This window comes from Protopterus annectens, chromosome 1.part0, assembly GCF_019279795.1.
Source record: "Protopterus annectens isolate FY-2018-M chromosome 1.part0, PAN1.0, whole genome shotgun sequence".
In the NCBI taxonomy this organism is placed as follows: Eukaryota; Metazoa; Chordata; order Ceratodontiformes; family Protopteridae; genus Protopterus; species Protopterus annectens.
In genome coordinates this window covers 510,181,201-510,196,267 of record NC_056725.1, presented here as the reverse complement: position 1 = coordinate 510,196,267, position 15,067 = coordinate 510,181,201, and positions in this window count along the sequence as shown.

Here is a 15,067-nt window from a genome sequence, read left to right as displayed (position 1 = left end):
TGTGTAAAAGAGAGTCCACACAATGTGGAGTAACACACGTAAATGGTCATAGGAGGGTAGGATAAAATTGTGAAACCATGTGAATGTGTCATGCAGGCCATCTACACTGTGCTGTGGTGATAAATGTAAACAGGTGTAGCACTCACACAAAATGTCATTGCAGTATAACATATGTGCAATGTGCACATATCTGTGGAACTGTGTCAAGAATAATCTCACAGACAAAAGATGTGCATGACATTGAACACATAGTAGTACTACAACACATGAGTGCTTAATGGAGCCACATATGCACAGTCCTTTGAATATGAAATGCACCTGTACAATGGAGCTTGTCAATGGGACTGAATGCCCCTATGTATGGACAAGGCTAAGGCTATGTACATCACACACATATGTGATATTTAACATACAGAACACAGAGGCATATAGGCGGCACATGCCACTGAGGTACATAACATACAACATCAATGGTATAACATTAGGATGAACATAATAGTCCACAAAGAGAATCAATGGTAGCAAGGCAATAAAAAAATAAAGCAGATTCATCCTCCCCAAGGTGTATATGTTGTTATTTTAGGATTAAATGAAAGAGGAATGTGTGCATGGAGCATACAGAATGCTGTGAGGAAAAGGGACATGCATGCCATACTCCATCAGCAGTGCATGTTGTCACTAACACATACTCTGTCAATATGACAGCATTGTGAACACAGGCAAGAATCAAGGGACACAGTACTGGATTGGGGTCAAGCAAACCATACGGGCACAAACACGCAAACAGATGGAGTCATACTAAGCCAATAATAATATATTCTTGTCAATGACAGTGGAAAGAAATCAGACTGTCTGTAATGCTCTTGGCAGTGCAGAAAAGCAGTGTAGGATTCTGTGAAATGACAGGTCATATGTTATGACAAGGAAGGACAATGTATCTTTCAGCAGACAACTGCCATGGGTACATATGAACTACACTGTGAAATGTGCTGCACAGAATACATAGGGAAAGCATGGCCTCCATATGGAGTAATGTACACTAATATGTGCCAATACAATCAAATACCTGCCAAAGAGTGTTGAACCCATGCTGGCAATATTACATGAGAGAAACACTAAGACTGTACAAAGACTGTCTTGAGGCACTACGTTAGGTGGGTCAAACATCACATATGATCTCAGGAGCGATCTCTGAGAAGGAGTCACACATGACCAGTGCCATGTCTTTGAAAAAATATTCTATCATGTCTTGAATCTGGGTCCTGAAGACATCAATGTCAACATCCCAGATTAGGTTCCCCAGGAGAATTGGAGGAAGTGATGGTGATCATCTTTGGTGATCAGCCAGCACAACCGCTTCCATTCTGCAGGCAGCAGGCATGCTTGTTGTCTTCTCTTTTCTTTTTTTTTATTGTTTTCGTAGATCACTGGGGATTATAGACTGTCAATGTCAGTCAGAGTTGCAGAGCTGTGTTGTGAAGTGCCAGTAGTGTAACAAGTAACACACCTGCTTTTGGTGCATCAGGCTGTGGGTTCTGTTCCCACACCAGGTAGATCAATTGCTGACATTATTGTGCAGTATGAGATGGGGGATGGGTGCTGCACTCATAATTGCAACCTCCCTTGAAGGAAATGTCTAGTAATTATGAACCTGTTGTCAGTTTGACAGCCATTCCCCATTGCATATCACCACCACGCTATTTTTTAAATGTAATATAGGCAATTTATTCTTCAAGGGCAGGAGGCACTGAATTTGTAAATGAAACACTGAAATGTAAAGTTGTTTGCCAGTAGTAACCTCTTCATTAATTACAGTAATGTGGAATTATTTAGATGACTTTTACTTCTGCAGAGATTGTTTATATTGACTGATATTGATGGATTTATAATGACAGCAGTTTGAGTAGCCTTTTATGGAGGAAATGCTCTGAAATAGGTAGTTTTGTCATTATTGGTTCGTAAGCATTGCTTACTGGAAAAATATTAAAACTACAAAATGTAAAACACAGTATCTAACAAGCGGTGCTGTATTAAACAAGGAATATAATTTAATACAATCAGGAAGGTGAATCAAGGAACACGTGCATTTTTGCATGGTCCTAAAAACGTGTGCAGTGACCCATGGTTTGAAAACAGCTCAAAGATATAATCCACCACTAGTCAGATGCATTTTCTATGAATGTAGAATTCAACAAATGTGGCTTTCAAGTACAGAAGAGTTTATTGTTGCTCATGCTAAGTTTGTTTTTATTGTGAGACTGCATTGTTTTGTTTAACAAATAGCTATCAGTGTTTGTACTATAAAATTGGAAATAAAAGTTTTAATTTAATCTCAAATATCTGTAATCACTGTAGAAGTAAATAATATGCACACTGACAAGTTTGAACAGTGTTTATGGTAACTGGGGAGATATGGCCATGTAATGGGGCAGTAGGGTGGCTTAGGGGGCTGCTAGCTGGGGGGGCGTAAGCCTGGCTGCAAAAGGAGGGTTGCTGGCTGAGAAGAGCCTGGCTGTGTGTGTGTGTGGGGGGGGGGATGATCCATTACCCTGCCTAGAGCCCCATTTGACCATGATTCTGGCTCTGACTATGACAGAGTATGCACCTATTATTGACGTTCCCTACACTGCTATGTTAGCACCTGCATACAGCACTACAGTACAGCATGTACCATGAACCACAATATATTCATCATTGTTTTATATATATATATATATATATATATATATATATATATATATATATATATATATGTGTGTGTGTGTGTGTGTGTGTGTGTATGTGTGTATGTGCAATTATGTGTACAAACACTCTGTTCTTGGGTGACTTTAACTACCCCTCTATAGACTGGGAAATTTATACTGCCTCAGACTCACAGGCACAACATTTCCTAGACTTTAATAACTCAAGCACCCTAAAACAGATAGTGCAAGACCTAACCAAGGGATCAAACATACTGGATCTGGTACTCACCAACAAAGGATCACAGGAAGTTACTAAGCTATTGGTCCTGATGCCTTTACAAACCTAGCCAAGAATTTAGCCCATGTTCCAAGAAGTCAGCACCCAATGCCCCTTTCCAGCAGGGACACAGGTGGAATCCCAAGGGTGTATTTCCTGTTACCCATCCAGTTAGCCAGGCTGCACTTAAAAAGGTTTAATGAGGTACTCTGTTTTACATGGAGAGGGAGTCTATTTCACAAAAGGGGGAGTCTCTGGGACACAAATCTGTCCCACCAACAATTCTTATTGATGTCACAGACCAGGCTGAGGTTGCACGTGTGGGTTACTTGAGTGGAGCTTGACTTGCGTATATGCAGTATTCCCATCAGTGTGGGGTCTTAGACTGCTTTGTATGCCAGACAGAGGTCACCTCTGAGGAATCTGTAGGAGAATGAGTAGAGAGACAGGGCTTTTAGCCTATCTGTGTAGGGTAAGATGTTTGAGGCTCTGGATTCTCTGGATGAGGAACCTCTGTCGTCTCTCCAGCAGCTGCATGTGCTTTGTGAGGTGCATGCCGAAAGGGGCATTGTACTCAATAATGGGTCTTATAAGGGAAGAATACAGGGATGTTATGACCACCTTGTCCCTGGATGAGATACCCTTACTAATGAGGTGGGCCATGTAGAAAGCTTTCCATACAATGGAAGCAATATGATGGTTAAAAGTTAGTTTGCTATCAATCTGGGTGCCCAAGTCCCTCACAACTGATAGCATGCTTACTGCTTTATTATCAATGTGATAATTTGTGGGGATGTCACTCTCCCCAAAAGGGATGATGATGCATTTTTTGGCATTCAAGTTTTCACTGAACCTGTCTGCCAGCAGGTTGGCTATATCTACAGGGTTTGTGTATGTGGTGTCCTTGACCATCAGTTTTGAGCAGATCTGGGTGCTTCCGTTGAGATTACAGACATATGTGAAGAAAGCTTTATGATTGTCTTTAACAGATGTGGCTAGTTGGGAGGGGTTTTGACCCCCCCCCCCATGTCATGTCTTCACTAGTGAGGCCAGATCAAAAAGCTGTATCCTTTAAAGTAAAAATCAGCTCAGAAAACCCAGCTAAACCAGTAAATGTTAGAAACCATTCTAAGGCAAATTATATCCTGTTATGACATTTCATCAAAATTCAAGGATCCCCAAACCCTGAGACTGCCACTACCTATACAGAATTATTTACAGAGTCTCTATACAAACATGTGAATGGCTGTATAGAGGGTGCCATATCCACCAGAAGCAAATCCAAAACAAACACTAAAACCAAACCCCCTGGGGGAATTCTCACCTAAACAGGGTATTTAATAAAAGAAAAAACTCATGGTCAAAATCAGGAAGAATATCTCCATTAAAGACAAATGCTCTGTTATACCACTAAATAAGAAACTATTAAGAAGTCTAATTAAGTCAAACAAGGCCAACTATGAGGTCAGGCTAGCCTGTCAGGCTAAAGACAATCACAATGCCTTCTTCAGCTATGTCCAGAACCTTAAAAGTAACATACAACAGTGTGCTGAACTGGTGGTGAATGCTATGACCTTCAACAATCAGGGTGACATAGCAAATTCAGCTCAAACATCACTCCTCCACTCCAACCCCCATTTCCTCCAGGTGAAATCCCCTCCTATGTACTTCCCCCAACTATTAGCAGGGACTAGGTACTGGCAGCACTCATTAAACCCAAGAAAACCACCTCTATGGGTCCCAACAATATCTCTGGTTACCACATGAGCAGTCTAAAACATGATCTATCAGAACCACTTGAGGCACTCTTCAACTACAGCCCCAAAACAAACTATGTTCAAAGTGACTGGAGGATCACAATAGTCATTCCCCTCCACAACAGCAGACCAACAACCGACCCAGGGAACTACAGACCCATCACTCTAACAAGCCTGATATGCAAAGTCATGGAATGGATTATCTGGAAATGATAAACAAGAACATTGGCAACCTACAGAAACTGGATCCATCCTGATTTGGCTTTGTCGAGGGAAGCTCATGTCTACTTAACCCAGTAAACTTATTTGACAGGGTCACCAAGACAATAGATGAGAGTAAAACAGTGCATTTGGGGTATCTTGACCTGGCTAAGGCATTCAGTACAATACCCCACTCAGGCATTGTTGACAAGCTCTCTGAGCTAGGCATACAACACTATATAACTCTCTAGATTGCCAGTTGGCTCACACACAGGACCCAAAAGGTCAGGATTGGTGAGACCATCTCCATCAAGAAACTGGTCATCAGCAGAACTCCAGAACTTCATGCTGGGCCCACACCTGTTTGGCATCTACTTCTCAGAAGTCATCACTAATGTTCAAGGCCTCTGGCTCACTAAGTTCGCACATGGCTGTAAATTAGGAGCTATTATAGATTCCCCCTAAGACTCCAGCATCTTGAAAAAGGGCTTAACACACATAAATGACTTGTGCCAAAGCCATGACCTAAAACTCAATGCCAAAAAATGCATTACAATGCCCTTTAGGAAACTGCCTACCCAGGTTAATTACTCCATTGATAAAACACCTCTAAAAGTTGACCCAGTAGAAAGGGATCTGAGAACATAAGCAGACTGCAGTATGGCCTTTGGCCAACATGTAGCTTAAACAGTAAGAAAATAATTCTATGTCATCCAATTTATAGGTAAGGCTATAGCATCCCGGTCAAAGGAAGTTATAGTACCACTCTACTCAGCCCTTATCAAACCCATCATTGAGTACATTGCCCCGTTTGGCATGCACCATGCACTTACAACAGTTGGAATGCCCTCAAAGGTTTCTCACCAGGAGAATTCAAGGCATGAGCACCCTGTCCTAAACTTATAGCCTAAACGCTCTGTCTGTATATTCAGTCTCCTACAGGCTGCTGAATGGAGATCTATGCCTGGCTTACAGGGCTTCCTCAGATCTAGCCCTGATGGATCTGATATACATGTGATAAACAAATAGCACCAGAAACACTAGATCCAGGGATCTGAATTTCACTTGTAAAATAAACAGTTTTTGCTAGAGAGGTGGACATGTGTCATAAAGGATCTCTGTGCTATGGAATGGACTTCCCATCCATGTAAAACAGAGTTCATCTCTGACTCAATTCAAACGAAACCTTGACAATTGGATGGGAAATCGTAAATTTACCCCCTGTCTGGCTCCCATGTCCCTAATGGACAGATATTGTCAATAAGAAAAATATTATCCTAACAGCTTCCTACAAATCCTTAGTTAACTCCCTATTAATGGTTTGGGGTGCATGGCTAGGCTTCTAAGGGCCCTAGTGGTTGTTAGCCTAGGAACATCCTATGAACCCATGTATAAGGGGTCCCATTCAAATTGTCGAAGTTTTACAAGTTCTAACATCATATGGTCAAAACCATGTGTTCAAACTTGTAAAACTTTGAACATTTCAACAGAGATCTCCAAAAGGGAAGCTTTCCCTTTCTTGCAATGTAGTGCGATCTTGGAGTTGGTATATTTAAGTAGCTTACAACCTTCAGGTAAGTTTTTTCTGCTTTTATCACTTTTTCAAACTTTTAAAGTTCAAGCATATGTTGTCGACCATATGGTGTTTGAACTTTTAAAAGTTTGACAACGTGATATAGACCCTGTATAAGCAGTAAGACAATAAGGTGTGACACTATCTAGGCCACTTGTGCAACACAATATCAGCTGCCTCATGTGAGTTATATAACAGAACATCAATGTTGTCTATGTACAGTGCAAACTACAGTGATACTAGTATGTGTGCTAATAATATGACCGTAACAATCTCGTGTTATACAGAGAGCTGATACAATCACAACATTTGGTAGAATGGTATGGCACGTAGCAAAAAGGAATAAAATTCAGACTTGTTCATGGGCTAGTACCTGTGCCAAATACACAGGATTTAAATCTAATTTCATATGCCTATTGTGCAACCTTGAACAAGTTACTTACTGCTCTGTTGTCACTGGACCTATGCTCTGTAACAGACTCCAGGATTTCATGAGTAATTAAGTAAATACTTCATCAATACCACTACAAAATTAACTTCTTTTTACTATTGACTTTACCTGTATAATGCATTGAACCTGTGAAATACATTGTTATCATTCTTGCCCACATTGAATATTCTATGCTAACCTGTATGCTGTACTACATATGTTACTGTTGTATAAATATTTTTGTCCTATTTGTTATTGTTATTATAGTTGTATCTCTTTGTTTATGTCTTAGAGCTTATCTCCCCGGGCCTCTACTGAAAATGGACATATATCCAGTTAGACTAGCCCAGTCAACAAATGTAAAATAAAATAAATAATAAATAACCACCAAAAACCTAGAATAACACATGTACTGAACACATCAACAGTAAGCAATGTTATGCAAATATCACACAAGAACTGACTCTCAGATAAGTAACACACTCATTGCTACGGCACCTACTCAATATTAAGGCATTATTTTCTATATATATATATATATATATATATATATATATATATATATATATATATATATATATATAAAACATATGTATTAAATACAACCACTACATAATACAATGAATATCGTACTGTCACATGCATAATTCAAGGTCTTACATATATCGTGATGTAAATGGAACACATGCAAATAGTAATGTGACGTGTACCATCCATACTTACACGTGTAAGTGATTGTATTGTAAGCAACTCATTTCCACATTTGATGTCTGCTTGGTAGAGCATCAATTGATATGCAAATGCATATACCAGTGCATTGTTGGTAGTATGATTCCTACTGCCATACCATGTTTTCACTTTTCAGTAAAATAAAGTGCTTTAAGGCTTTTTCAGCTGGTCACAAACACAATAAACTAAATAAGTGCAGCACAATATCTGCATAACATAATATATATGTGACAAAGCACAGAACTCTATATCATATGTCATACATTTCAGTAACATAACATGCATGTCACTGCAAACTTCTGTCTTGAAAGAGACAACACAAAGTTCATTGTATAACACATATAGAATGTGTCACTGCATGGAAAAAAAACATGCCTGACTATACTACTATATATGAAAATGTCAACATAACAACAAATACATTTAAAAATGACCCACTCATGCACTACAGGAAACAATATGACTTACTTACAATGAACAATCTCAAGCTGTACCACAGTAATACAGCTCTTTCTTCATCTTTCAAAAAACTAAGATGGTAAAAAAAATGTCTAACCCATGAACAATTAAGAAATATCCACTGTCATGCATAAATATTGTCCCATTGATAGTATGAATACCGAAAAATCAGTGATAATACTGAAAGCTAAAAGTCCTGTACATAGTAACAAGTATCAAACCAACAAACACATACAGCATAGAAAAGTAAGCGTGCAATATAACCACATTATATTGCTAGGAAAAAATACAGAACAAATGAACACCATTTCCCCACCTTTCCCCACCCACTTCCTCCCTTACTCTTTATAACTCCCGCTCACTAACAGCCACCATCTTTATTACCCTTCTCTTCCCCTCAGCTGCTGTGCTTCCCTGGCTCCAGCGTCAGCTCCTAAGTAGTAAGTCTATGGTATTTTTTTTTTTGCTTAACCTGAACTTCAGGAATATTGATTGTACTTCTTCTGTTGTATAAGTGTGTCTTTTGTACTTGCTCACTCACTTTGCAGTCGCCACATACTGTGAGCGTTGCTCGTCAGCTGGTGCCTATTTTTCGGCAAAAGCCTTATTGTTTGCAGACGTTTCCCATCTACCTAGCTTAAATTTCAGGTTTCTACCTGTTCAACAGCTGTTACTGTTTGTGCAGACCTAATCAGGGCTAGTCGCCAGTTAGCTTTTTGTCCTGCAAGTGTAATTTGAAATTGGACTGTTCATTTCATTTACAATTCCTGCTAAGTGCATACGAAATGTTATACTTGTATTTTCTCCCTCTGCAGCCTGCTTAATGGCTTATGCTTAACAGAAATGCAGGACTGTTCCTTGTAATCTATTCCGCTGTGTATATGCGATTTGATTTTGCCTGCTTATTACTCTCGCCTTTTAGTGAGCGCGCTGCGCGCTAAACTGGCGTCCTATCAGCTGGAAACCTGTTTGGTTGCGGGTGTTCAGTGTAGCGACGCTTTCTCTTTACATTTACTTGTTCTCTACCTGCATACCTGCGGCTAGAAGCCACAAGATATAGTGAAATTACCTGGTGTAGTCTGGTGTAGGGATTTGCTCTTACAATTTTTCTTTTTTAACCCTGTGCTAGCTCCTGGCTGCGTTTTAGTGGTGAGCATGCTTCATTTATCAGCTTAACTCCGTGCTAAACTCAGTATTCCCTACTTAATGTGACTCTGAATACAAGCTGTGTAAATGGTCGCTAAACAGTATCTGCATTAATTTGTGTAAAATTACTTCATGACTGCCTCACAGAATCTCTAATCAACGTAGACACTGAATACAAGCTTAGTCGCTAAACTGCATTTGCATTATGTTGTGTAAATTAAATTCTTGTCTGCCTCACAGTATTCTCTACTCAATGTACTAGCTGTGTAGATAGTCGCTGAACTGTAACTGCATTAATTGGGGAAAGATAATTTCATTACTGCCTCATAGTATCTCTAATCAATATAGGAACTAAACACAAGCTGTATAGATAGTCACTAAACTATAGCTACTTTATTTGATGTAATATAATGTCATGACTGCTTGACTGTGTTTACCTTTTGTCTCTTGGTTATCTTAGCTTATCGCACTTTGCATTTAATTTGAATACAATAACCTTCTGAATGCCTGACACTGTCTCTTAACATTACTTGTGCCATTCTAATGCTTAAACCACTCTTCTTTCCCTGTTTTTTTTCTATTTTTACAGCTTGGGCCCCTGCCCACCCTGCCCTAATCTGCTGAATATAAGCTCCTGTACTGTCTGACCGAGAGCCTACTCCAACGAACTTAACCTGAAATTGTAAGGCCTTCTGTTCCCTGAGTCCTCCCTCCACAAGATTCCAAGAAAGTATGTGTACTGTTGTAGCTCTGCACTATTGATTAGTTGGTACTACTAGGTCGCAGTACGCTTTCCTGCCAGACTAGCCAGCAGCCACTACCTCCTACTGCACTCACTATTTGTTCCCCTTTCCTCCCGTATCTCCCCTTCTTCAGACCTCTACCACCTTTCCTCTGCTCTCCCCCTCTCTGCTGCCCAGAACTCTCGGCCTTCCCTTCCTTTACTCAGCCCTCCTCTACTCCCTGTCTGAAGTCTCTTCCTCTCCCTCTGTCCTTCTCCTTAGCATTTTACCCTCTAACCCAATTTCTCTGCTCATCTCAGTACCCTCCCTCCTCTCCTTCACCTACATTTCTTACCTTCACAACTCTGATAAACCTGTTAAACTTACCTTCTAAATACTCTCTTGTAACTGATTGTCTTCTGCTTTTCTCACCTCCTCTGGCTCTTCCCGCTCCATTCGCCCTTCGGGCTCACTCCGCTCCCCTACCCTGCCCCCAAATCCCACCCGCCCCCAACACATCCACATTTATACATCACCAGCTCCTCCCTACATTCTTTTCCACCTATTAGACTCTTTCCCTCCCCCCACCACTTCCTACTTTAATTAACCAATCTAAACCCTGCTTTCTTTTCTCCAACCTCTCTTACCCCTCCCACTTCTCACTACACTTAACCCTACACTCTCCTCTCCTACTTGATATCTTCCTTCCACTCTTCTCTCATTTCTCTCCTAACTCGCACTATTCCATCTACATCTTTTCTTCATCCCTTACCCCACCCATTCAATCATGTTCTCCCAAACTCTCATTTCCCTCAGATTTCCCTTCTCTCTTCTCATTTGTCTTCTTTCTCTCTATCACACTACGTCTTACTGCTCAATAACTCACCCTTACCTGGCTACTTTTCACACCCTCACTTTCTCCCACCCACATCCTCCTTCACTCACTCACTTCCACTTCATTTCCCCCTGCCTTATCCCAATAAACCTACTACACCTCTTCCATCCCAAAATATTCTCCTCCTCTACAAAAATCCTCTCTTACATTTCCACCAACCCCAAACAACTTCTTACTCTCCAAACCTAAAAGACTTAAAGTTTTCCCATATAATTTCCTAGCCTTATCTGGAGACATCCACCCTAATCCTGGCCCCTGCCTCAGTACAAACAACTCCTTCCCTCCTTCTCCCTCCTCCCACACTTCAAATACACCTCTCCCTCCCACTCCCTCTACTCCTAAAACCTCTCCTACCACCCTTAAGGTCTTCACTATTAATGCCCAAAGCCTAAACAACAAACTTCACCATGTTCACGCCTGGATTAACCACAACCAACCTGACATCTTAGCCGTCTCTGAGACCTGGCTAAAACCCCATATCTCTGACTCAGAAATCCTTCCTCCTGGCTTCAACATCCTCAGGAGTGACCGACTAAACAAAAAAGGTGGAGGCTCTGCCATTATCTACTCTAACCTTCTCTCCATAATCCCCCTGCAAATCTCAACCCCTCTATTCAAAAATACTGAAATCACTGCTTGTCTGCTCCAGCTCAATAAACATAAAAATATCTGTATCATTTCTTTATACATCTCCCCTGGCGACAACATCTCTACCCTAGAGAATATTCTCCACTGGGCCTCATCTGAAATAAAATATGAAACATTTATTCTAGGAGACATCAACATTGATTGGAACAAAATCAACTCACCTTCCCCCACCCTAGCTATCAACCTTTTCAACTTCTCTCAATTAATCCATTCTACAACCAGGCCCAACAAAAAACACCCTCCTGGCTCCATCATAGATTGGATTTTAGTCTCCCACCCTAACAAAATCTCTCTATCTGGAACTATCCCTGACTCCTTTAGTGACCATCTACCTGCCTTCATTCATCGCTCAGCTAACCCCTCTCAATTCCTACATAATTATATCCAAACTCGTAACCTTAGCAACTTCAACCCCATAATCTTCTCCAACATATTCAAAGAAATCAACTGGCAAATCCTTCAAACTCTGTCCCTCGACAATGCCGTAGAACATTTTAACTCCATCTTCCTAAATACTCTCAACTCTCTAGCCCCCCTTAGAAATAAACGAATCAAGGCCAATTCTGCTCCTTGGCTGACCAAAGAGACTAAACAAACCATGCAACTCAGAGACAAATCTTGGAAGCTTTATCAGAAAAGCAAACAGCCTTCTGTCTTGCTCCAATATACCCAACTCCGCAACCAAGTAAAAAAACTAATCATCAGAGACAAAAAAAAACTACTACAACAAACTTCAGTCTACTAATCTTACCAACCCCAAAAATTTCTGGAAATCTGTTAACTCTCTTCTCCATCCTGGGTCACAAAATAACCCCTGCCCTGACCCTAGTTTAAATGACAATGAACTAAGCTCACTCTTCAACACTTTCTTTACTGACTCTATAGCCAAACTAACCAAAATATTCCCTGATAACAACCTTTCCAACCTCCTAAACTCTCCAAAGGACTATCACCCTATGTTTCAACTCAAACCAGTTTCCACAACTTTTATAAAAAAGCTCTTAACCAAACTAAAACCTTGTTCCAACGCCCCCGACAACATTCCCCCCTCCTTCCTCAAACACGCAGCCGAAGGAATAGCTCTTCCAATTAGCATCCTGATTAACAGATCCTTAAAAGAGTCATACATTCCCAAACTCTGGTGTTCTGCCTACATTCTACCACTTCATAAAGGAGGTAAAAACAACTCTACTTCTAACTTCCGCCCTATAGCCCTACTCTCTCCTATATCCAAAAGTCTTGAGAAATGTGTCCACCGCCAACTCTTACCCTACTTAACAGAGAATCAGCTACTTACACCCACCCAACACGGTTTCCGTCCAGGCCACAGCACTATAACTGCCCTACTTTCCTTCTTAGAAACAGTTAATCAAGCCAGAGATTCCGGACTTCTAGTATCCACTGTTCTGCTGGACCTCTCCAAAGCCTTTGATACCATCTCCCATTCACATCTACTCTGCCACCTCCCCAACCTTAATCTTTCCACTGATACTCTTGCCTGGTTCTCCAGCTACCTCTCTGACAGATCCCAGGCTGTCAGATGGAAGAACTCTACCTCCTCCTTCTTACCTACTCCTACTGGCGTTCCTCAGGCATCCATTCTCGGTCCCTTACTTTTCAACATCTTCATAAACAACCTTCACACTGCTCTCCCTGACACTACAGTCATCCAATATGCTGATGACTCTACCTTAGTCTGCGCCGCCCCCAGCTTTACTGAACTTCTCTCTAAAACTCAAACAGCTTTTTCCACTACAGAAAACTGGATGCACCAAAACCACCTCTCCCTCAACTCCAATAAATCCAAAATACTAATTTTCCTCCCTTCCAAGACTTCTTCCTTGGACAAAAACTCTTTCAACATCCTCAGCTAAGCTAACACTCCAATTGAAGTGGTCCCCTATGCTAAACTACTTGGCATAACCATAGACGAACATCTTAAATTTGACCTCCACATTCAACAAAATATAAAAAAAAAACACCAAAAACTAGGCATGCTCTACAGGAATAATATATTTATTTCCAAATCCTCCAGGCAAACCTTAGCTACCTGCTTCCTCCTACCCTCTCTACTTTATGGAGCCCCTCTCCTAACTAATCAGTCTGCCTCCCTCACCTCTAAACTTGAAGCTTGCTATAATAAAATCTCTAAATTCGCCACCAAATCCAAAAACTCAACCCACCACTGCCTCTCCCTTCAATCTTTAAACTGGCTAGAACTCCCAAACCAACTCGACTATCTCCAACTAACAACCACTCATAGATTAATATTCTACCCAGAAAAATGCCCTGCTCTATCCAACATCCTCCCCCCTTACATTCCCAACCGATCTCTAAGATCTGAACACCAAAATCTAATCTCCATCCCCAGACCTAAACATCCCGCTGGTCAACATCTTCTATCCTTCTCTCTAGGTAGGAAATGGAACTCTCTCTCTCCTTCTCTTAGAACCATACCTAACTCAGACTACTTCAAAACCCAACTTTTCTCACACCTATCTTCAAAATGGAAATGTTCTTGCTTTCACCCTACTTAATCCCAAGGTTCCCCTAGACTAAGCCCCTGTACTCCTGCACCTTTATACACTCAAATTCTAGCTATGTTTTTAGCAGGCTCTAACTTCACTGTATGGATGACAATATTGAATAGTTAGCAAAAAAAAAAAAAAAAAAAAAATATTTTGACTAATTTTTAACTTTTGCTGTGTCCTATAAATTCTTGCAGTGTATTGTAAATTTGCATTTTCAATGTTCTTACTGTGTCTACATTCTATTGTAAATATGCATTTTAAAATATTCTTACTGTGAGTACTTTCTATTGTAATTTGAATTTGCAGTGTCTTACTTTGTTTTCTTGCTGTTTGTATTATGTTTTGTATTCTTCTTAAACATTGCATTGGTTGTACTGCCTTTGGAGCTTTTCTCCCCGGGCCTCCACTGAAAATGGGTTCTTCTTGACCCAGTGGACTTCCCCGGTAATCAAACTGAAATAAATAAATAAAATAAATAAATAAATTTAGTTTGGTTCACCAAAGTGTAAATGAACATAGGGGTCAACACTGCAAACCGGTTATCACATCATGACTGCAGTGAAGGAGGTCTGCATTAGTTTATTACGTCTGTTACGAATTACAAGTGTAATACTGATAAACAGAAATAGTGGTGCATGACGGGAAAACATATACATCTGCATATAGTTATCAGCTAAGGAGAATGTGACTGATATGACAAAAATGAAATCTCTGCTGGAGGTATTTACCAGTTACATCAACAGAACACACGCATATAACCCGTGCCTCTCTACTCACACTGCTCTTCCAGGCGATGCATCCATTCTATACATATCAACCTATTCCTAGCAAAAGGAAATACAAAACAACACAAATGTTAAAACAAGTTGCAGACATGTGACTGATGTAGTAATTCTAACCAAGCAATAAATTCAGTTATGTGCAGCAATATGTAATTTGTTTCTGTCGCTATAACTATGTTATAATAACTTATATTTTATTATTAGGTTTATGAATGACTGATGCTTTATGGAAT